This window comes from Canis aureus, chromosome 13 (genome assembly GCF_053574225.1).
Source record: "Canis aureus isolate CA01 chromosome 13, VMU_Caureus_v.1.0, whole genome shotgun sequence".
NCBI lineage: Eukaryota > Metazoa > Chordata > Mammalia > Carnivora > Canidae > Canis > Canis aureus.
In genome coordinates, this window is record NC_135623.1 from 39,609,076 (window position 1) to 39,631,902 (window position 22,827).

The 22,827-nt window shown below is 43.1% G+C and overlaps 1 protein-coding gene across 22 annotated transcripts in view; it reads right to left on the bottom strand.

Moving 5' to 3' along the window:
* Positions 1–21,827, bottom strand: part of LOC144282306 (uncharacterized) — an 82,871-nt gene extending 61,044 nt beyond the window's left edge. For 7 of the 22 annotated variants that reach the window (XR_013350707.1, XR_013350708.1, XR_013350703.1 and 4 more), the window contains exon 1: positions 20,995–21,797. The gene's annotated coding sequence lies outside the window, so the exon portion shown is untranslated. Of the gene's footprint in view, positions 1–20,994 lie in introns of all 22 variants that reach the window. The other 15 variants (XR_013350712.1, XR_013350716.1, XR_013350715.1 and 12 more) reach the window with 13 other exon arrangements.
* Positions 21,828–22,827: the final 1,000 nt, after the last annotated feature.

Here is a 22,827-nt window from a genome sequence, read left to right on the forward strand (position 1 = left end):
CGACCGCTCCGAACCCAGATGTAAAGTGTCTTTAAATATCCCCTCCATTTGGAGACATCTGCACTCATCCGTTTACAATGTGCATAGACTGCCTGATTATTTTATTATGTCATTTGCTACTGCAAGAATTATTCATGATCATTCACCAGCAAGCTGAGAACACATGGGGCTATCTTGATTCGGAACCTTAAACCTAAAGTGGATATAAGTACTTGGTAAATTTAGAAGCAGATACCACCCCTCTACCACCACCACCCGTCTTCATCTACCTTCATATATGCATTTATCACCAGGAGCTACAGGTGCATTTTGCGTGGAATGTCCTTTGTGAGCAGCAGAGAACAAAGGGAATTTCCTGCAAAGTGATGCTGAAACATGATCATTGATGTGTATTATCTTGCCAGCACCTTGCCTATTGAATATCGTCCCTGGCTATTATTCAGATATTGTTCTCTTCGGATGGGTAGGACAAAGATGGGAAGTCCCCTTAAGTGCTCAAACAGTACCCTCTGCTGGTTGAGTTCAAGCTGGAGCTTTGATTTGTAGCAGGGCTTAGTCACACAATGCAGGGCAAAGAGAGCAGGGACAGCTAAGTGAAAGCCACACACCAGGGGGTAAAAGGCAGACACAAATTAAAACCAACTAATTTTAGTTACGTATAAGGAAATGGACATTTTAGGCCATATATCCTAAATATGTAGGCGTCGTGCCACATATTTGATGCATATGTACTTCATTAAATTTTAACAGAATATAAAAAGGATGCATTAATGAAAGACTGTGCACACGACATTGAAATTCTCTGCTTTGCAAACAAAATGGTTTGTCACAAGTTCCCCCAGTGAGTTTCTCCCACGCTCTGCACATGTGACGTGACTTACACCCTGTCTTTCAGGAACGTGTTAACTGTGCAAAACAAAGTGGTTTCTTGCATCACAGCCCCGGGTCCTTACACCATACCAGACACGTCTGCGTGACTTAACATGTTTATAAATGTACAGGAAAAAAAAATCAAAACTGATTTTTTGGCTGTCTTGCTAGTATGTAAGGAGCAGTGGTTTGGAGACGCCAAGGTTAATTTATCTGACCAAGGAAACACTAATGGGTAAACATACGTCTCCAGAGCAGGGCTCTCGTATGGTCTATTTTGCTTACTGCAGTAGAAATGCTTAATAAAATGAAAGACAACTAAAAACAACTAATAAATTGAAAGTGCAGCATTACTGCATTTAGAAGCACAGAACCAGTATTTTGTATTCCTTTGACTACCAAGCAATGGAGCCTTCAGGCAGCTCTCGGTGTCTACCTCGGTGGTAGGATTGGCCATGCATAAAGCCCATCCCATTGTCACTAAGCATTTGCAGTCATCACTGAGAAAAAAAAGAAAAAAAGTCAATATGTTTGAAGCCATTAAATAGTTCAACGTGCTACTGACCTTTATTCCGTTTCCTCCGAGGTAGGAGTTGAGGGGATTTAAATGCCCACAGGCACCAAGACAGGGCCCCTGAGGAGCAGACTCTGAGGGTGAGGAAGAGCAGGGGGTTTTCTCGGTGTACCTTTCATTTGTGATCAAGACAGATATGGAGAAAGACTCGACTGCAAGAAAAACAACAGTGCCAACAAGCTGATACAGGGTAACAGGTGCTGGGAAGATGTCCCCCCCACCTCCTGGAAGGAACTCTGAGGAAGAGGAGTGTATGTGCCCCACTTGTGCCCCACCTCAGCTGCTCAGACACTTGGCATTTGTCATTATTGCCTGAAGCCCTGAGGGCCAAAGGTTGCCAGATCTTAGGCTTTTTTGAGAAGAGCTTCATGTCCGAATATTTATACAGTTCCTCCTTGAAGCTCAAAAATTTCCAGAAGAATCTGTGGGCCAAAACAAATATCTACAAACTAAATTTATCCCCTAGGCCGGCGGTGTCTAATGACCACAGACTGAAAATTCTTTCCTCCTGCTTCAGGGCCTTTGCACAAGCCCTTCATTCTGCCAATAATTCTCTTCTCCCATTTCCCTTCCCATCCTAGTCAACTACACTCATCCCTCTGGTATTTACTCGGTTGCCACTGCTTCCAAAAAAGTCTTCCCTGATGGAAGATTAGATTAGGTCCTCTTGGGCCACGCTCTCTTACCTTTCTGGGCCTTTCCATTGTAGCACATAGCACGGTGTATAATTATATGTGTATTTGTGAACTGATTTGATTCTTTTTTTCTCCTCTACCATGAAGGCCGAGGCCATCTTCTCTCTTTTGTTTGGGAGGACATTGTTCATCTTAAAATAGGCCTTGGTCGATAATTGTGAAATAAATGGGTCTTGGCTTTAAAGAGACTCTTCACAGGTGTAGCTGACCTGCTTCTCTATGATAATATGACAGGAACCCTTAGATTCGGGCTCTAGGGGCAGAAAGCTCTGGGTTTAAACCCCAGATAGCCCACCTGCTGCTGGGTGATGTTAACTAGTCACTGACCCTCCCAGAGTCTGTTTCCTCTTTTAAAAAGTGGAACCTCATAGGTTCATGCAGAGGATTAAAGATGATGCGCATCACAGCACTAACGTATAGCAGGTGCTCAAAAATGTGAACTGTTATCATTACCACTCCTACTAGCAGTTCATTGGCTCGCATAGCTTGCCCTCTTGTCCTCTGGGAGCAGTGGTGAGGGCTTGGCAAGTCTGAGCGAACGGGCCCACTCTGGTGCCTCTGACCTCAGGACAACACTCTTCCGACTATCAGCAGCATTCTCCCACCAACCAGACTAATCAGAATTCATAGAAATCAGGCCTGAAAGAGGGCTTACAATGCAGTGTCTTAATCATAGGATTTTTTGTTTTTTTTGTTTTTTTAAGTCAAAAAGACTTATTCACCACTGGTCTTTCCTGATTATATAACTGAATTTAATCAACCCCTTAAGAATGCTTGATATCTATCTGAGGCAAACCAGCTGGGAGCGAGTTACAAACAGATGGATCAATGGACATACTAACCCTAAGCATGATTTCTTGACTTATGATCTCTGGTAAAGAGGCACCGTGGTGTGTGTCATGGAAAGCAGGTCAGCTTGGATCCAGACTCACACACACAGGTTCCAAGTTTTGTCACCGACCAGCTCGGTGATCCGGGCCAAATCATTAGGCCTCACCTGTACGACTAACCCCATATTACCCACTTGGAGGGTTATGCTGAAGATTACAGATAATATGTGGAAAGAGACTGGCATGGAAGAGATGCTCAATGGACGACAGCGACCTAGTAAAAGGGAAATCGAGCATTGGACTCATTCCCTACCTCAATTCCCTAAAATGAAATTCTATTTAATTTACACAAGATAGCACAAACCACAGGCTGGACCATCTACTGTAAATCATAGGATTGCAAACTTATAGTGGAAGAAATAAAACAATCTTTGGGAGGTTTAGGATCATTGATAAACTGGGCCAGAAGTTTGGCTACTGTGTACACAGCTCTTTGTCCTTTATTTTTCCTAGGAAAGCAAGGGGGAATCTGAGCCCGGGAAACCAGTGCTCTGTAGCCCGGTCCCACCATAATCTCTGCTCACAGCCTTTACCGTCCTCAAATCAGGCTGGTCTGGATGTGACTCGTTTCTCTACCTCTTCTTAACAAAATGTTCATGAGTTTCTCCCTTCATCTTTTTTTTTTTTTCCCCACTATCTCACACTAGCTTCCCTGGTTCTTAGCCTCTGGAACAAACTGACCCCGGTGCAGGTTATCATGAATTGTTTTCCATCCCAGGCTTCCTCGGTTCTTGGTTCTACCCACACAGAAGCACTCCCCAAGTCTGACTGGGGTACCTGTTTGTCATCCAGACCGAGAACACAGGACCTTTGTCTGATGTCTGTTTGTTTTCCCAACAGCTGGTACCCAGTAGGTGTTCGTATCTGCCCACCAAAGAAGCTAATTCTGGCTGACTTAAGCAAGAAAAGAATTTATTCAAAGGACGTTGGGTCGTGCCCAGAACCTCCCAGAAGCCTGAAGATTCCAGACCCTAGATCTGTGTGGCTAGAAACAAGGCCCCAAAGAGCACCTGATGAATGCTATTCCTTAGGGAAAAGACACTTCTGTCCTCTCAACTCCACTCTTTGCTAACAACTTCCCAATTAAAAATCCAGGACATCTACCCACGCCTGCCTGCAAGGGAGGAGAGAAAGCTGAGATCTAGCACGTTCAGCTTCTCACGTGAGCCATGGCCTCCTGCCCAGCAGGACTTAAAAAGGTAAAAAATTCCTACATAGGATAAGGGTCAAGGGCTGGTCAATCAAAATTCAAATATAGCAAATCATTACTGCACCTACTTCTTCGCCTTGACCAGAGTCCAACTTTTTGGTGTTTTGGGGTTTTTTTTAGCCCTCACCATAGCACTAGAAAATTCAGGGCTGGCTACCTGTCTGTTGGAATAAATAAATGAACAATGGCTCTAAGGACATTTTCTTTCTTCCTGGGCTCCCATGACATCCACCCCATTCTTCCTTTTGTCCTGAACTTTTAAAGTAGCCCTGACTCCCCCGGGTGGGGAGCCTCCAGAGTGGATGCTGAGAAGAGCAAGCTGTGAGCACAGCAGCCTCTCATTCCCTTTTCTTCAGCGTGGCTGGCACCAGCCCCAGAGCTGCCTGGCTATCCCCTCTTTGGCTTTGTCTTCCCTTTTTCATCATCCCCTTGCCCTTTGGACTTGATAACTGCATTTGGCTCACTTACTTTTTGACCCTGGACACTTCACAGTGTTTCTCAACAGGAGCACTGGTGCAAAAACACTTCCTTGCTGAGCAGAAACACCCCTTGTGTTGCAGACTCTGTGGCATTCTTGGCCATGCTCACTTAAGGCAAGGACTATGGCATGGTCTTGGTGACAACCAGAGAAAATGGATACAGCTTTCCAAACTGACCCCAGCCTTGGTGGGGAGTGAGGAGATAGCATGATTCCAGGGGTGGTGGGAGGGGAAGCATTGCTGTGGAAAGACTGCACCCACAGGCCACCTGCCCCCTTCGGGGCTGGATCACCGCCTCCCAGTGCTGCAGCTCTGGACTTGAACTGAACCCAGCCAGCTGGACAGGACAGTTTCCTGGACAGGAAACTGCCATGTCCCCTTGGAGGGGGAAGCTTGTCGATCAAAACTGACATTGGGAGGAATTATCAAACAATAATTGAACAGAATTGGATGGAATTGGACTTTGTATCCCCACTCTTCAGTGTGATTTGGGCAAACAATTGAATCACCCTAAACTCAAATGTCTTTGTGTGTAGAATGGGAGGTGTTTTAGGGCAGGTGCCCTGGGAGTAGAACTCGAATTGGAGACTTTTGTTCAAGCAATTTACAGGGAGAGTGTTCTCCAGAGAAGAGGAGTGGGTGAAGCAGGATGAGGCAGGAAAAAGAAAAACAAGGAAAGTCTGAAACATAAATTACATCAGAGTTAGTCTGGCCTTGAGATAAGGGGACTGGCCTTTTGTACCTCCTGGGTCAGTCAGGTGTTGGCCAAGGTCTGTGTGGGGAGGGTTCCCATTGGCCAAGGGAAGCTGCCCCTTCCCCATTCCCAAGGATGTGTCAGTAAATTGTTAATGAGCCGTTTCTCAGGGCAGCCAGGGGACTGACTGAGCAGCAAGCAGTAAAGGGGATCTGGGCAGGGCACCAACGGCATCTGTTACAGGAAATGATAATATGTCCCTCAAAAAGTATGGTTAGCACCATGTTTGGTACACAGTGAATGCTCAGTAAATGGTTTTATTGAGTGGCAAGAATTGAGAGCATACTTAGTGCTCTCTAGCAGGTGTGGTGGGGCGCAGCAGGCAAGGTCACCAGTCAGGAGTCCATCAAGTTCTCCTTCCCTCTCAGGAATCCACCACATCCCCAGCCTAACCCTCACTCTGACGGGCCCCCCACTAGCCTCTGGGCCCTGTGAAATATCTATTATCTACCATTTTCACAATGCATAGAATGCACAAGTCTTAGAATGCCAAAAATATAAATTAGGAGTCATTGAAGGAAGATGATTGTCCAAGCCCTAAGAGCTTCTTTCCAGAGATAAACGGTGGGTGGATTTGCATAAAGAGGATATTCTTGCTTCTATTGGGAAGGGGAGAAGGAAGGAAGGAAGGAAGGAAGGAAGGAAGGAAGGAAGGAAGGAAGGAAGGAAGGAAGGAAGGAAAGAAGGGAGGGAGGGAGGGGGGAGGGAAGAAGGAAGGAAAATTCCAGGAAACATTTGTAGGACATTGAAAAAGAAATTCATACATTTGATGACACTGTGGCAAAAAGAGAGGAAATTAGGACTAACTGACAGGAAGCAGGGACTGACTAAATCCTCTAGATTGAGGGCCAGGTCTTTCTCCAAAAAAGGAACAAATAAATCTTTCAGTAAAGTCACTCGCTCTGACTGACTGATGAGAAGAGTGAAAGTCAAGCAGAACTAACGGAAGATGATTTGCAAGATCACCTGCAACTTTCAAAGATTTGAAGAGTTTTCTTGGAAATGAAATATTTTATACCTTGGGTGTAGATACAAAGAAAAAACACAGAGGGAAGAGACCACTGAGCTCACTGCCATCACATAGTAGGGCTTGTTAACTTGCCCCTTGGGTTTATTATAATCCCTGAGGGCTCCCACAGGGGTTCACTCTATTTGTTCCTCTTCCTAAAAGGCCTTCCCCACTTCTAGATAGATGGAAGAAATCACTCAGCAAGTATTTCCTGGGCTCTACCACAGGCTCAGCACTGTGTTTACAGGCATGGAGAATAAAGTGGAAAAACATAAAGCCACAAATACTTTCTTCAAGAATCTGACAATCCAGTGGGGGGTGAGTTAGAAAAAATTTTTAATTGCATTAATAAATTCATAAATACAGTCGATGCTCTAAAAACCAAGCATGTAAGTGCTTTTGAGTGTTTTATGACCAGATGTCTTAACCTTGTCAGGCAGACCAGGAAAAGCCTTCTTGGAGAATAATGACATTAAGTGATAAGGAAGCGTTGCTCAGGCATGGAAGGTGAGGCAAAAACAACCCAGGCGTGGGAGCAGCACCTCCGAGGGCCCTCGGCTGGAAGAGAAGGTAAATCTAAGTCCTACACAGGCTGAAAGCCAGGTGCAAATAAGCTTTTTTCCTGAAAAGTCTCTGCCAATTTCCCCTCAGGTATTTAGTCTCTCTATCCCCATCTTTTCTGCAAATTGTCCTGGCATTTTGTCACTCATGAAAATAAGAGTAAGACCACCAATCGCATTTATTATTTTTTTAAGATTATTTATTTATGTATGTATTTATTTGAGAGTGAGAGAGTGTGTGCACAAGCAAGGGGAAGGGGCAAAGGGATGGGGGGAACCAGATTCCCCACTGAGCAGGGAGCCCAATGTGGGGCTTGATCCCAGCACCTAAGGTCATGACCTGAGACAAAGGCAGACGCTTAACCCACTGAGCCACCCAGGCGCCCCACCAGTCGCCTTTGATGGGACTTACCACATGCCATCCCCTTCTGTAAGCACTTTACCTGTTGTTCTCATTTCTTTCCCACAATTTAGTCACCATTTCAGCTGCATTTCACGGGTGGAGAAGCTAAAGCAGAGACTGTTGAATGCATCGCCCCAGTTCTCAGCTAGTAAGTAGAGCAGCAGGCCGGGAACTCTTAAGTAAGGCCCCATACTGCTTCCTCAGGAGGCTTTCCTCATCCCTTTTGTAGGCCTCACCTTCTCTACCAGATGATAAAGTCGGAGAGAAGGGCCGAGAAGGTGACCCATTCGCTTGCCATTCATTCCGCCAATGCTCATTCCGTGACTACTATTTCCCAAGTTGGTGTGTGTCTACCTCCACTCTGGTGCCGTGAGGGAAGGTGGGAGTGGATGGTCACACCACACAACCCAGAGAGCCTTGTCTGGAGCAGAAGATGGAGAGCAGAAGCCTTACTGGGGGGCAGGAGCAGACGGCATGTCTCATAACTCCTCTTGCACAGCCAAGCATTTGACAACCGATTAAGTGGCTTCATGTGTCACCTCACTTCCAGTAGAATAGCCCTGTGGGTAGTTGTTATTCCAACTACATAAATAAGGAAAAGGAACTTTAGAGTGTCTGTGTGATCTGCCAAAGCCCTACAGCCAAAAAAAAAAGGCAAAAAAAAAAGGCAAAGCATATATTTCCCCTAACCTTGTCGAGGCCAAGGTCTCCTGGTGCACAGCCTCCCAGCCTGTGTTGTGGGGTCTCCCTGGGTAAACAGAAGGGGGTCAAAGGTCTAAAAAGCCTGTCAGTTTCCAAACTGCAGTGTTCCCTGATGAACACACACACACAGAAATGATTACCAGATTAAGTCAGAGCAGGAGCTATCTTGAGAGAAAAAAGGTATGTGTGTTGGAAAGGGACACTCAGCAAGCTTCCGAGGTGCTGGCTATGTTCTATTCCCTGCCCCACATGGCAATTATATGAGCATTCACTGTATAATTCACTAAGATATAAGTTTGTTTGGTGTACTTTTCTCTGTGTGTGTCGCCATGATAAAGTTGTATTTAAAAAAAAAATATTTTATTTATTTATTCATGAGAGACACAGAGAGAGAGGCAGAGACACAGGCAGAGGGAGGAGCACCCCATGCGGGACTCCATCTCAGGAACCCGGGATCATGACCTGAGCTGAAGGCAGACGCTCAACCGCTGAGCCACCCAGGTGCCCCCCACCCCCATGATCCATGATAAAGTTTTCATACAAAAGTCTGGTCATTTAAAAAAAAAAAAAAAAAGGTCTGGCCATTTCTTTCACCAAAATACAGCCTAACATAGATTATAGAGTCAAGTGGTCCTGGTAAGAGAAATGCTTGTGTTGAGTTACTTCTCAGCAAGATCCAAAGGGACAAATACTTGAGAAGGCGGCATAGAAGAGAGTAATGTCACCTGCTCCCTGGCCCAGGACGTGGACCCCAGAGATGCTCACCTTGACTGGTGTGTGTGAGAAAGAAGCCCAGAACACAAGGGCAAGACATACGGGACCAGGCGATGTTTCCAAACGGGAGTCAGGGAGGGAACGGGGCTTCACTGCAAGGGATTATCCTTCTGGAAATGTACCAAGAGTAGCTAAAGGACAGTGGGCAAAATTATAGTCTGAAAGCAGCTGCTTGTGCAAGTCACATCACGACATTCGTGCCCCAGTCTGCTGCCCCCACCAAGTCACCGCCCCAGGGGCTGGCGTGTAGGACCCTCCACTACTCCGTTCACGCAAGACAGCAGAGGCTGGGTGGCCAAGAGTGGGAAAGGGCCACAACTTCACAAGAAGAAGAACCAATGGACAATCCAAGGCCAAGTACGACCCACAGAGGAAAATCTGAGAGCTGTCACTCACATCGAATGCCCCAAGTCTCCGTCTTCTCTTTTTTTTCCCCTTATATTTTTGGCTCATTATTTTAGGTGCGGCGATCTATTCTGGTTTCCCCAAAGCAATATTTTAGCTATAGAACATCTGTCACCTTGAGAGTCTGAGTGGAACTGTTCTTCATCATTCTGTGACTGGACTCTAATATTCAGACACTGACCCCATTAGTAAGCACCAAAAATGTGCGGTGGGCCAAATCCAGAACACCAGAGGTGTGTGTGTGCGCATATGCGTGTGCGTACACACACACACACACACACACACAGACATCCTGCTTCCACATACTTCATGACATGCTCTACGGCCTTTGGGTCCCAAAAGGATACACATCAACTATTTTATTTCTTTTTGCTGCTATTTTTCTTTTTTTTTCCCCACTTAATTCATTTTTGTGATTATTGACAATGGATCACCTCATAGGCAGAATTTTAATTATTTGTTTAGAAATGCCATTGATACGGTATTTTTTCTACTCTCCTGACTACCTTAAAAATCAAATAAACCATTGGCCCTGTATAAATAACGCAGACAGCTGTCACCTGAAAATCATGAGCCCTGGGCGAGTGATTGAACCTCCCCTCTGAGCCTGAGTCTCCTCATTTATAAACAGGAGCAGGAGAGCATGGCTCCCAGGACTGTGAAATAGTGAAATGAGATAATATACGTAAATCGGATAGCACGGCGCACTGCAAACATAAGGTGGCTAATAAATGTAAGCCCTCGCCCCTCGGCTTACTGAGGCCTCTGGAGGATACTGCCAATAAACACAAAAAACACAGTGCATCCTGTGGATTAAAAATGTGATGTTCAAAGGCATGGGGTGTTTTAGTTTCTAAAACAACCATTGTATGTCCAAGAATAGCTCTGTTTATGACTGTGTGTTTTTATCCATCTGGGTTCACTCAACCCTCAATGTATCAGTTAGACTTCCACATTCGGTTTAAATTTCATTTCTCCTGAGGAAGTCTTCCCCAGACATTTCCGCTCACAACAAGCTCCCCTTTCTAAACCCACCCCCCCATGTGATAAATAATACCTTATGTGTATGTGTAGTTTGTGTATATGTATAATTTTTCTGAGTCAACCTGTAGACCTCCAAAGCAAGGATTTAACCAATGTCCCTTTATATTTTCAGAATTCGATACAGCGCCCTGCATTCAGGCAGCTATATATATATAGATGGTAGTTGGTTGGTTGGATGATCCATTGATTGACAAGGATTTAATTCTTTTGTTGTAACTATGTAACAGGCTTGTAAAATGTAGAGCTCATACAGGGGAGCCACACATCCCGAAGGCATCCAACCACCAATTCTCCAGCAGCTTTCCACATGGCCCCCCTTAGAAGAGTTGCAGAGAGATGGCCCAGGATCTGTGACTTGGGCCAGTTTGAGATCTACTATAAATCCAACAGCTTAATCCACTGCTCCCCTATCTAGGCAATAAGCAGCATTTCTTCTCCGCTGAAAACAAAAACATTTGTCCAGCTTAGCAAATGTCAGCACAGCAGCATGAGGACAAAAAAAAAAAAAAAATGAGTGCCATTTCCATGAACCAAAGTTACTGGGCCAACAGCAGATGCATCCGTTGGCATCAGGCAAGGTCCATTATGTAAGCAGCAGTAACACCAGAGATCAAGAGCACACAAAGCCCAAGCTTTCAGGCCTGGTCAAAAGGCCCATCTATTGTCTCTGGCAGACAGTGCCAGAGATAAAGTATCCTGGAGACACAATGTAAGGCAGGCTGAAAATGCATGTGCCAAGCCAAAACGAAAGCGAGGCTGCACAATGGGAACTAGTGAAGGAGCAGCTGGTCCTGGTGGCACCAGACTGTGTCTTTCAGCCCATGTCATCAACACTTGTCCATATAGTAAACATTTTCTGAAGAGGTGCCTGTCAGTTTCCATTTATTTATAAATAAGTGAATGAATAGCATCCAACTTACACATTTTTCATGGTCTTCCCCACACACACCCCTTTAAATTCCGAAACCAGATGAAAAAGGACACCACGTAGCAAAGCGATAACAGGAGGTGAATGCAGCTCTGTCCTGGAAGGAGAGTTGATGAGTGACAGATGATGCACGTTGAGACAATGGAATGAGGCGGTTGCAGGCTATTGTTGGAACAAAAGGAGGTCAAGTCTTGTTCTTTTCTCCTGCCAGGTCACAAAGAGTTGATCACAACTTTTCTTTCAAAGGAAGAGGAAGAAAGCATTCCTAAATCAAGGCTTCCCAGGGCAGGGGGGACAATCCCAGCACTCCTTAGCTACACTATCTTGGTTGGTGGACAAATATTTCTGACCTTTTATAACTGAACTCTAAGAAAATCCTTTTAAATGCAAATTGGCCATAGTCATCCCATTATCCCTCCTCTCAGAACTATCGAAATGACTGTGAAAAGATAAAACGATACGCATCCATCATGGTCCTTTATGACAGTTTTCGAGTCCAATGGCTACAGAGTTAAGTTTCCAATCAGCAAAAAATGGCCTGGTAGTTCTTTTCTCCTTACTGGTTCTCTCTTTACAAAAGATAAAAATTTAAAAATTGAGTCAAATTCATCTTAGGTCGGAGGATGCATTGGAAACAATGCAAACGTGCAAAGGATTAAATAAATGAACCTTCTTTGAAACCAGTAATGACATATTCTAGGCCCATCTTAGATGATGTGGGGCTTCCTTTGACAAAGACTCGTGGTGCACAGCAAATGGCCTGCCAGGCTCTGGGTTTAAAGCTCAGGTGACACCTACTGGCCAATTTGGTAGGTTGATTACATTAATTTTCCATTCTTCACCTCTTCCGTGTCCAGGTTCTGACTTTGGTCCCAATCATATGACCTTCTTTGGCCAACAGGTTGTTATCAGACATGTAGCAAGCAGAGGGTTAAGAAGTGCTTGCGTGTTTCAGGGTTGTGCTCCTTCCCTCAGCCATTATCAGGAGCACTTGCCAGGCCTAGCCTAGTAGATAACAGAAGGCAAAGGGAGCATAACTGAGGCCTCCTAGTAATCCCAGCCCAAGCAATCCCAAACTGCTGACAGTCAGCTGACGTCCAGGCATGTAAGTAAGCCCAGCTCAGAGCAGAACTTCCCAGCTGAGTTTAGCCTAAATCATCAACCCACAGACTAAGGAACTAAGTAAACACTATTTTAAGGCACTGGGCTGTGTGGGTTTTGTTATGCAGCATAATTGTGGCAAAAGATAACTGATACACTATGTGATACTGGGCAAATCACTTTACCCTGCACGCTTTAGTTTTCTTCAGTTTCCTCATCTGCAAAACGAGTGCACAATGACCTCTTCACAAGGTGGCTGCTGTGCTTAAATTTATAAATTTAGACAAGGTATGGGAAATTATTCAGCACTGTCCCTGGCATGTAAGTGACACATGATCTGTGAGAGTTCCTTCTGTGTCTCGTGTTCTGCCTTTAGATATCTCCCACTCATGTCCTCACTGTTGACCTCCATACAATGTAGAAGTCACATGAGCCAACGTGGTACCCTACGTTAAACACTTCAATGGAGTCCATGATATGGATTGCCGTACTTTTAAACAAAAAGTCTCTTGTGATATCCAAAGTTTCCTGCAGTGTGCCTGGAATTTCTCAGATCGCTTCAAAGACTTAGCTCACTTGAAAACACGTATCGAGGTTGAAGTCTAGAGAAATACCATTGGCTCCCACTGCCCTACGACTGTATCTGAAGGTTGGAGCCCACTCTACCTGCAAAGGGGCAATCCAGAAGAGCTATCTCTCAAGTAATGATAGAGTTTTGAATAAACTCACAAGCTCCAATACACTTGATGGGATCATTCTGGGAATCCTGGTCTATGCTATCTCCCAGGGATCCCTAGAGGAATTGAATCTCAATTGCCCACAGCACTAATCTCATCTCTAATACATTCTTTATTGGATGCTTTTCTGTCACCTACTTACTTCCTGTCACTCTCCTACCATTTCCTAGGATCACCTCCCAAATAAGCAGCTTGTATTCAAATCCTTTCTGAGATCTGTATCTGCAAGTTCCAAATGTAAATAATTGTGGAAACCTGTCTTTGGATGCACCCATCTGAAAAACCTAAAAACCTAGATCCCAAAAGCCAGAGCTGGCAAAGTATAACAGGATCATTCCCTCACTTTAAAAATATTTAATGAGGGTAACGTATCAGGATCTCAGTGCCCAAGGATCCAAGCAGGCCCTTAGCATTTCCCTTCTGGCATTTTGTAGTAATTATCTAAGTGATCTCTCTTTTTCCAAACTTGTCCCATCCCTACCCCTCCACTGCCCATTTGCCACACAACTGCCATGTAACTCCTCTACTTAAAGTTATTCAGTGTTTTCTCGCTGTCTTCAAGATGAGCTGAATATCCCTAGAATACAAGATCCTTTCCGATCTGGTCATTCCTACCTCCCCATTCTGATGCATTCCTTACCATCTGCCCATACCTTCCATCTTGGCCATACTAAACAACTTGCAATTCCTAACTCAACATGCTGTACTCTATTTCCATGCAGTTGCATAAGTTGTTTTCTCAATCTAAAATCCCTTCTTTCCACATACCTACTTGCTGAATCCCAATTCCTCCTTCAAAGCCCTGATAGGGAATGTAATGAAGGGGGCAGCCACATCTACTATGTTGCTGACTATCCCTCTAAAACATATCTCTAACCCATCCATTTGCCTCCAGGTCGACTCCACTCCATCTTACCCTCTCATAGCATCACGTATCTGCCCTCAGTACATTTGCCCAAGTTTAAATTTTATAGTATATGTTAGGTTAACAGATTAATGTCTGTCTCCTTCTGCAGATGGTAAATTCCTATGAGAACAGGGCCAGTTCTACTTTTAACCACTAGGGAGTTCCTGGTACAAGACATGCCCCGTAGTAAGCATTCAATAAATCTTCATTAGAGTAAATTTGTGAATCACTCCCTGCTATTTACAAAATTTTACCTTGAAATCACTTACATCATTTCACATCTCACATTTTGTATTAGTCAGGGTTCTCCAGAGAAACAGAACCAATAGGATATATCAAGATAGCCATAGGAGGTGATTTATTATAGACAGTGGCTCACACTTTTATGGAGACGTAGAAGTCCCATGATCTGCTATCTGCAAGCTGGAGAATCAGGGAGGCTGGCAGTGTAATTCAGTCTGAGTCCAAAAGCCTGAGTATTAGGGATCTAATGCTTTAACTCCTGGTCTAAGTCAAAAGCCCAAGAAGTAGGAGCTCTGATGTGAAGAAGGCAGGAGAAAATGAGTATCTCAACCGAAGCACAGTAAATTATCTCGTAGACTGCCTTTATGTTTTTTTAAGTATTTATTTATTTATTTATTTATTTATTTATTTATTTATTTATTCATGACAGACACAGAGAGAGAGAGAGGCAGAGACACAGGCAGAGGGAGAAGCAGGCTCCATGCAGGGAGCCTGACGTGGGACTCGATCCCGGGTCTCTAGGATCACACCCCAGGCTGAAGGCAGTGCTAAACCACTGGGCCACTAGGGCTGCCCTTAGACTGCCTTTATAGTCTATTCAGGTACTCAGTGGATTGAGAGATGGATGTCCACTTGTATTGGTGAGGCTGATCTTCTTTACTCAGTCTACTACTCAAATGTTAATTTCTTCTAGAGACACTCACAAACACACCCAGAAATAATGTTTTACAAACTATGTGGGCTTCCCTTAGCCCAGTCACATTGACACATAAAATTAACCATCATGTATTCTATAGCAACTTCTTGCTCACATGTCAATCACTACCATGTAATTGTCATCTTGGGGATCCTGGGAGGCTCAGTTGGTGAAGTGTCTGCCTTCCACTCAGGTTGTGATCCCAGAGTCATGGAATCAAGCCCCATGTGGGATCAAGCAGGGAGCCTGCTTCTCCATCATCCCTCTGCCATTCCCCATGCTTGGGCTTTCTTCTGCTTACTATCGTTCTTGCTCTCTCTCTCTCTCTCAAATATATAATAAATAAAAATATTTAAAAATGATAATAATTGTCATCGTAAGGCTCCCTTCACACAGTGTTCCATAGGAATTCACCATTTATTGAGCTCATGTGCTAAATTAAGGTTTCTGAAAGTATAAGATTATAATGCACAGATAAGAAAGTTCATTAGGCAGGCTTTGGAGGTTAGATAAGATTTCAACTGGCAGAGATGATGGCTTAAAAGAAATGGCTTGAATAAAAGGGGAAATGCAGATAAAAGGAACTTGTGTAGGAAATAGTAAGTTGTCACTATGATTGGAAAGTGATTGGAGTGTGTGTGAGAAAAGCAACAATTTAGCTGACACGTGTTGAGGGTTTATTACATGTCAGGCACTACTATAAACATTGTATACATATTAACACTTTTTTAAAATAATGAAATTTAAAACTAGAACAATAAATAAGGGTCAAAATATTGAAGGCTTTGAACGTCATCAAAGGACTTATTCTTTATCTAATGACTGATAGGGATTCATTAAAGGTTTCTGAGCAAACATGATGTATCTGACATCTCAATGCCATGCTATCATAATATTAAGCAGGTAATAGCAGGCAACAAATCTAGAAGAGGAAAGAGATGAGGGTTGGAAACTATATTGGTCATGTCTAGAGATACCGATGAGAGTTTTCAAAGAAGCCGACAAAACATGTCCCTTTTTCACATGGCATGAGAAGCAAGAAAGAATAAAGATTTAGTCCACAGACTAGATTATGAAGAGTTAACCTAAAGAGTACAAAACATTAGGATTGGAAGAGTGAGGAATGGCTAAGTAAATTACTTAATAAGTAATATGTATATTCTGCGTCTCAATCAATTGCAAAAAAGGCAAAAAAGCAAGAAAGATTAGAGACCAAAATATTACCTTTCTTATTGATGAAGTTGATATTGGATAAAGTGGCTTATATCTGAATAAGAAAAGCAAATGGACATTCCCATATAATGCTCAGAATTAAAAAGACTGCCTGCCCATCGTGCAGTGCTGGTTGGGGGGGGTGGCGGGGTGGGGACTCCTCCTGGACCAAACAAAAATGTATGCTCCCTACGGACAGCTGGTTCCCAAAAAGGAAAGAGAGAGGAAAGGACATCCCCACTTTCTCTTCTAACCTCACCAATCATATCAATCTGTCCACCCTCTTTGGGGCAGTTAGTAGGGGAGGTGAAGAAGGCAGGTTCTTATGTTAATGGCACTCACTCCACATGAAGAGCACACAAGATGTGAAGAATGAATAATCCTCCCTAATGACATTTATGGGGGATTGGCAAACTACAGCCCATGGGCCAAATCTTGCCCACTGCGTGTTTTTGTGCAGTTCCAAGCTAAGAATGGTTTTTGTATTTTTAAATAGTTGAAAAAAAATCAGAAGAATGATATTCCATGATGCATGAAATATATGACATCCAAATTTTAGTGTAAATAACTATTTATTGGAACACAGGCACATCCACTCATCACGTATGTCTATGGTTGCTTTCATGCTACATGACTGGGTTGGTTAGTTAGGACAGAGCTTATAGTGACCACAAAGTCAAAAATATTTATTCTCTGATCCCTTAAAAAAAAGGTTCACCTGGGCAGCCCCGGTGGCTTAGCGGTTTAGCGCCACCTTCCGCCCAGGGCATGATCCTGGAGACCTGGGATCGAGTCCCACATCAGGCTCCCTGCATGGAGCCTGCTTCTCCTTCTACCTGTTTCTTTCTCATTCTCTCTCTCTCTCTCTCTCTCTCTCTCTCTCTCTCTGTCTCTTTTAAAGATAAATAATCTTTAAAAAAAAGTTCACCCACACCTAAACTATTAAATTATATGTAACCATCGAAACAGAAGTGGAACTACATATACTGACCTGGAGGGTGACCCTTCCTATTCCATGGTGAGCAAAAAGTAAGCCACAGAGCAGCAGATAGAGTGCAAGTCCATTTCAGTGCAGATGCATATACAGCTAGACTGAAGGATATTCACATTATCTACCTAACAACTCAAGCTGTCAGCAGGAATGACTTGAGTGGGAAGGAGTGGGCCAGAGCCAGGAGGGCTTGGACATTTGTACATCGGTGTTGCTTAACATTTTTTGTAATGATCGTTATTACTTTTGTGAATCGACAAAACAAGAAAATAAACACAATGTTGACTTAGGCTGCAAACAAACCAGAGGAGACAAAATTTGGAAATGATTTCACGATTATCACAAAATCTCAGGATTTGGAAGCAGACATCCAGTCGTAGAGCTCATTTGATTCTCAAATCTATTCTACTACAACTTAAGCTGAGTTTGAATACCTCCAGTAGCAGGAAGCTTGCTGCTACCCACCAGGAGCCCATTTCATTTCTGGATAATTTCACTGGTAATAAAATACATCCCAATATTGTATTGAAAATTTGCCTCTGCAGAGCTTTTATTCGTTAATTCAAATTCTCCATTGTAGGCTGGTGAGAAAAGTAATCTTTCCCCATCAGAGAGCCCTTTATATATTCGAACATCATTTGCATGGCAAATCTGAGCCTTTGCTCCTCCAAACTAAATACCCTTCTGTCTTCCCACCATTCTATATGGAGTGCTAGAAGAATGGAAAAACCTAGAGTCAGTAAGTCAAGGAATAGAGTAGATAACTATAAAATATATGCTTTTGGAAAACCTCAGCAGTAAAGGTTAGTGATGAACTGAGATGGTAGCTGGAACAATAAAGCTGAAATTTCAGGAGGAAACAGGTATCTTGAGTAGAAGGAAAGACCTGAGCATACCTCTAGATGAAAGGATGTCAGAAGGAATGGAGATGGGACAAGTGCGGTATGACTCAAAGTACCCGACAGAAGAAGAGAAGACCAGGGTGAAGAATGAAGAATTTGAAAGGGAAAGAAATAAATAGAACCAAATCTTCCCAGGAAAACAAGTGAATAGGTCATGTGCTTTGAGAGAAGGAAGCCAATAATTTGTGATGAACAGTGTGGAAGGAGAGTGTTGTTGGGATGGAAACACAGGTGTTATAGTGGCCCCTGAGGAAATAGAAGACAGTCAGTGGGAGTCAAATAGAAGGAACACTTAACTTTGGTGAAGGCTGGGTGTAAGAGAGACTGGACAGCTTTCAAATTTGAGTGGGTTTTTCCAACAGCATTTAATAACTCAGATTTTCCCACCTCAGCCCATCCTCCACTCGCCCCTCCAATGCAGGGCCCAGAGGGATCGTACTATTGATTGCTGGCAGGAGATCGGGAGGCCCATTGCAGAGAGACAGCAGTGGCTCTTTGTCCCCACTTACACCAGAGTGTACCATTGTGTGTAGACCCAAAAGAACATGGCCCAATAGAAACATTATACTTTATGGGCTTATTAGAGATTCATAATGCTTTCCAAAATTTCCCAAGCCACAATAAAGGGCCAGTGTTCAACACTGTTTACCACTTGACCTATTCAGTTAGAAATAATAGGAAATATATTAAAAGTGCTACCTTTTCATGCTCTTAACATAAGGCTTTGAATTTCCCACGGCATCCCAGTGGATTACTATGAATTACTTTGCAGGCACAAAATCCTATTTGTTTTCTCTCCCACCCAAGACTGTAATCTTTGAAAATGTATTTGTCGAGAGCTAAAGTGGCTTGTTTCTCCAGCAGCCTTCTCTGGAGGGGCACATAACAGCCCCATGTGGAAAGCTCAGTGTTTAAAGAGCTAGGATTCTTTCATGTGTAACTCAGTGCTCCTCTTGTTCCTTTCTGGTTACTCCTTGGTCTCTTCCCCACTCTCATGGCTGCTTTTCTAAAATTCACCCAAGTTCCCGCCTTACCCATGGTAACCCACTCTCTTAGCTAGTGTCTTCCTGTTAACTGTGCTGGGACCCCCCCCACACACACACACACCTGTTATCTCTGAGCCTTTTTCAATAGTTATTACTTTTTAGAGTACTATGTCTCTGTAACAGAAGACAGGGAGTGGTCAGACTTAAGACTCATTGAACGGATATGATGGTGCCCATAGCTCCATAAAAACTGTGATATTAGTGTCACCTGCCCAGCTAGGAGTGTGGATATTCTCATCAAGGTTTATATGACTCATAATCGTGGCCTCCCTTAAGGGTTTTCTTAACTGGTGTCCCACCATTTCCTCTCTGGGAACTCAGCATTACTTGACATTCACCTCAACATCTTGCAGCTTGCGCCTAAGAACAATGAACCAAAAATAACAAGTAAAGTAAAGGAAACATGCATTCTTTGTTTCTCCTCCATACAAGCTCTTATTCACTTATAGCATTAACCAGTGCCAAGCAAACGAAACCTCTAGCTGAGGGGGAAGGAACCACAGAGAAACCAGGTTGGTATAAGAGTGAACTGTATGGAGAGAATGTTATATTCTTGGTTTGAATGTGGAGAAGGGCAAAGATAGTAATTTCAAAGGTGCTCTGCCTTCCAGCTGGGTAATCAGCACATTTCAACCCAATTTTATCTGAACCTAGCCTTTTAAGTCCACTAAGCCTCTTCTTCTATTTTATTGAGAAAATCAAAGCCGTCCAATAAAAACATAACAAATTTCCCTCTTCTTTATCTGGATTATATGGTGGGTTAGGGACAAGCTCTCTGGGCACCGGCAGGCTAAAGCTTTCTCTGACACTTGCTAGCTATTGGGCAAGTTCTTCAATCTTCCCATGTTTGCAAAGTGTTTCCTCATTATCAAAAAGGTAGAAAATAATCCTGTTTCACAGGATTGTTCTGCAGTGTATCCAACTGGGTCTCTCTTTTAGTATGAAATTAAAATGGCATATGAAACTCTTGGTTCTTGGTCTGTATTTAATCATGTGGGCCAAATTATGTGTTTAGTAAATGGTTATTACTATAATTTCTTTGTTTTCTGTGCTAGAAATATGGAAAAGAATAAGAAAATTAGCAAATTATACTTGATAGAAATGCTCTGTCACCATACTCCCTGTCCAAAACAATTATACTATAATTAGATTTGACAAGAGATTGGCCCATCTCTACCCACCTGAAGTTATCAAGAACATGCTTTGAAACACGGATTTTTATGTACTCTCCCTGACAGTGAATGCCACTCTAGGTGTATATTAAAATATTCGCTATAATTTTAGCGAGACACTTAAAAATGAAGCAATCAGAACAGTAATGGTATGGTTTTCAGCAAGATAAAAACTGAAAATCAATTTTAAATCTTTTAAATATAGGTTATCTTTGTCCTTTTTTTTTTCTTTGTCCTTTTTAATGTCTGCTTTTATATTTTACACTATACAACAGTTACTAGTACAAGCATGGACGTATACAATTTACAAATAAACAGATATGCATTTAGTAGCAGGACATGCTCAGTTTTCACTGATGGGGCCCACTATCAAAGGTTTAGAGAATATAGTCTACACTGCCCCCAACCAGTGTTTGCCAAACTCTGGGTTATGTGTTACTTCCTCATAAAGATCTATCTCTCATAGTTCTCCATTTCCAAATGAATATAGTCTGAGCTCCTTAGATGTGTGCAAGGCCTTTCCCAACCCTCTTGTATCCTTCCAGATCATGGCAGGAAACAGATCAACATAGTTGAAGAAAGATTAATACCGACAAAGATGTAGGTATAGAGAAACCACAGGGTGGTGACATGAAAAGATAAAAGGAAGTGTCAATCCCCTCAAAGTGAGGAAGGGAGGAAGCACTTACCCTTCCCTAGAAGCAGAGACTGTGTGAGGAGATCCTTACAGAGACCATCAGGGGAGAGATGCAGCCAGCTGGAGGCACCAACTCCTTTCTCTCCCTTAGCTGCTTCCTTTTGGTTGAATCCAACCCAGAGGGTAGATATTGATGTGGTTAGTACAGGTCAGCCTTTCATGACACAGAATTGGATGAAGGATGGAGATTGAACTTGGAGAAACCAATGGCAGATACCCAGACCAGTCTCTTTCCAAATTTTTCATCCATTCCTACATTCATTCATTGATGTTTTCCTTTTTTCATTCAACAAATTTCTATCAATCATAGAGTCAGAGATTGATCTGGACACTACGGGTACAACAGGAACAAGACAGCGTCCCTGCTCCCAGGTCTCACACTACACTGCTGAGTGTAATGACAGGTCACAATGCATCCCATGTGACATGTGGTATGTGCTGTGATAGGGAATACTAGAGGATTTGCTTCTGGGAAAATGGCCCTGAGGGTAGCCTCCTGGAGGAGGTAAGACCTAAAGAGTAAGAAAGGGTCAGCCATACAAACAGGTAGGAGAGAATGTTCCAGAGAAAAGAAGTAGTAAGTGCAGCAGCTCTGAAGTAGAATCGTGCTTACTTATGATGATCTGAAGACAAAAAGGAGTGCACGTAGCTGGTGGTTGTGAAGCAAGACATGGTCTTGGGAGGATGGACAGGGACTGTCTCATGCTAGGCTCTGCCAGCTAAGTTAAGGAAATTGGCCAATGATGCGTCATTGAAGCAGGACAGCACCATGCTCTTTCTGGACTGCTCATGCTATCCCAGTGTTGCCAACTTCTGTGCCTCCGTGCCTTTGCACATGCAGTTTCCCCCTCCTTAAGACCCACCCTCACTCCTCTCTCCAACAGTCATCCTTTGACCCAGTTTATACGTCATTTCCTGTCTAAAGCTTCCCTGGGTTCTCTGGGGCTGTCTTAGTCACTTCCTCTTCCATGCTCCTCTAGCACTTTGTACCTCTCTCACTGCTTTGTCACTCTACGTTTACTGATCTTATCTCTCTCAGGACAGTGAACATTTTGAAGTCAAGGACTACTCTACCTTTTTTGCATCCCCGCCTTTCACCTGCCCAACTGAAGACACCAAGTCTTAATCATGTTTATGTCCTCACCTACCCTCCCTCCACCCCTAGTTCACCTGGCCTGGGGCGTGTCCCATCAGTAACACTCAGGAATGCATGCCAAATGAATAGTTACAGAAAACAGACTTTCCCCTAACTCTGGCTTTAAATAACACAAAAAGTCTGCCCAGAAGAGGCTATCATGATTCCTTAGAACTTTCTGAATGTGGAAAGTAAGAAGACAGCTGGAATCCATTTTGACATTTGGAAGGGATTTTTGTTTGTTTCTTTGTTTAATAGAGCAAAGACATTTAATAAATTACTTAAGCATTTATAACAAGTCATAGTTTAAGTTGGTAAAGTTGCATAAATAGATTTGCCACACATTTTGCAAGCTTGCCTTTCCCAAGAATGCAAGGACAGTGTCTTTTTTTAAAGCTGATTTTATGTCCACACTGCCCTAGCACATAGTAAATGCTTATTGAGTAAGTATGTGAAAGAACAAGAATTAGACCTGTTCTGTCCAAACTGTATCCGTATTAGTGGTGACTTCAAGTCATGCTTAATGTGTGTATTGGTTATGCACAGCTTCATAACAAATAATCTCAAAATACAACTGCTTCAAACAACAAATATTTATTATTTCACAGTTTTAAACAATTAGAAATTTGGTGTTTACCTAGAGTTTAGAGGGCACCTTTAATTTATATGAGGGTAATAATAAATAATATT